The sequence below is a fragment of the Capsicum annuum genome, chromosome 12, assembly GCF_002878395.1.
Source record: "Capsicum annuum cultivar UCD-10X-F1 chromosome 12, UCD10Xv1.1, whole genome shotgun sequence".
Classification (NCBI taxonomy): Eukaryota; Viridiplantae; Streptophyta; class Magnoliopsida; order Solanales; family Solanaceae; genus Capsicum; species Capsicum annuum.
The window spans coordinates 2,708,459-2,710,935 of record NC_061122.1 but is presented as its reverse complement, the minus strand read 5'-3'; positions in this window follow the sequence as shown (position 1 = coordinate 2,710,935).

Sequence of the window (2,477 nt, the reverse complement as noted above, 5' to 3'; positions counted from 1 at the left end):
AATCATATACTCAATAGAGTTCCCCATAGTAAGACACAATCAATTCCATATGAAAAATGGAAAGGAAGGAAACCCAACTTGAAATATTTCAAAGTGTGGGGGTGTCTAGCAAAGGTCCAAGTTCCTATGCCTAAAAGGGTTAAGATAAGACCTAAGGCGGTGGTCTGTGTGTTCATAGGATATGCTAAAAGTAGTAAAGTATGTCAATTTTTGGTTCATAAATCCGAACATCCGGATATTAATAAAAATACGGTAATTGAATTAGATAATGCTGAGTTCTTTGAAAACATTTATCCGTATAAAACTAGACATGAACAGTCTAGTGGGGGGTCTAAACGACCTCAAGATGAACCAAGTCAGGATATACACAATGAAGAAAATCTAAGACGTAGTACACGTAAAAAAATGTCAACTTCGTTTGGTTCGGATTTTGTAACATTTCTCTTAGAAAATGAGCCTCAAACATTTAAAGAAGCAATGTCATCATCAGACTCTTCCTTTTGGAAAAAGGCATTCAATAGTGAGATTGATTCAATCTTAAGAAACCATACGTGGGAATTGGTTGACCTTCCTTCAGGAAATAAACATTTAGGTTTAAATGGATCTTCAAAAGGAAAATGAAAGCGAATGGTACTATTGACAAATGCAAGACAAGACTTGTAGTAAAAGGCTTCAAACAAAAAGAAGGTCTTGATTACTTTGATACATACTCGCCGGTAACAAGGATAACATCGATTCGAATGTTAATTGCCTTGGCGGCGATATATGATCTTGAAATCCATCAAATGGATGTGAAAACCGCATTCCTAAATGGAGAATTGGAGGAAGAAATATATATGGAACAACCTGAGGGTTTTATGATTCCAAGAAAGGAGAATAAGGTGTGTAAACTTATTAAGTCATTGTATGGACTAAAGCAAGCACCTAAACAATGGCATGTGAAGTTTGACCAAACAATGTTGGCAAATGGATTCAAGATAAATGAATGTGATAAATGTGTTTATATTAAAGACACTCCGAATCACCAAGCCATTTTTTGTTTATATGTAGATGATACGTTGATCATTAGTAGAGACATTTTTGACATAAATGCAACGAAATGAATTCTCGAGAGCAAGTTTGATATGAAAGACCTTGGAGTTGCGGATATGATCTTAGCTATAAGAATCCATAGAACCCCACAAGGGTTGGCATTGTCACAGTCTCATTATATCGAAAATGTACTTGACAAATTCAAGTATATGGAATTTGGTATTGCCAATACTCTATTGGATGTATGCTTTGCACTTCGAAAGAATGAAGGAGAAAGTGACTCACAATTGGAGTATGCAAGAGTATTGGGATGTTTAATGTATATAATGAACTGTACACGACCAGACATAGCATGCGCTATTAGTAAATTGAGTCGGTACACGAGTAATCCCAACAAAACTCATTGGATGGCAATGAAAAGAGTTTTGAGCTATCTTAAATACACTCAAGATTATGCCTTTCATTATAATAAATATCCCACGGTACTCGAAGGATATAGTGATGCAAATCAGATCACCGGATCGAGCGAAGTAAAATCCACAAGTGGATATATATTTACTATCGGTGGAGGAGCAGTCTCTTGAAAATCATCCAAACAAACTTGTATTGCTTGCTCTATAATGGAATCTGAATTTATCGCATTGGATAAAGCTGGTAAAGAAGCAGAATGACTCCAGAATTTCTTGAAAGATATTCCTTATTGGCTCAAACCACTGGCACCAGTATGTATACACTGTGATAGCCTAGCGACAATAGGTAGTGTAGGGAGTATGATGTATAACGGTAAGTCTCGTCACATAAGACGGAGACATATGATATATAACGGTAAGTCTCGTCACATAAGACGGAGACATAATACCGTTACAGAACTCTCTAGTGGAATTATCACTGTTGACTATGTAAAGTCAAAGGATAATATGTCGAATCCACTTGCAAAAGGCCTATCTAGAGAAGGAGTTGAGAGGACATCCAAGGCAATGGGTTTAAGGCCTAGGACAAGTCAGCATGGCGGTAACTCTACCTAGCAGACTGGAGATCCCAAGAGTTAGGTTTAAAGAGATCAAACAAAGTTGTGTCTGACAGGTTCAACATTGTCAATTACCCAAACCCATTCTCATGATGCAGACAATGTGTAGTAAACAATGATAAGACTTAAAGTGAAGAGTCTTTTAATGATTATCTAAATTTGGCAGATTTGACCACATAGTTTAATCTATAGGATTGAACGTTTAAAAGTCACCTATGTTAGGGCGAAGTGGAAGTCGCTTCAAGGAGAATGTTAATAAAGGCCAATTCTCTAAGCTCTCATAAAACCGGAACGTGTTCATGGCTGAAAAGAACAAAATCGTGAGAACCATAAATGGTAAAGGCTGGTTATGTAACATGTGTTGTCTAGGTGTACACTAAAGCTCGACGGTTCAAAGATATCAAATCTACCGATTGAC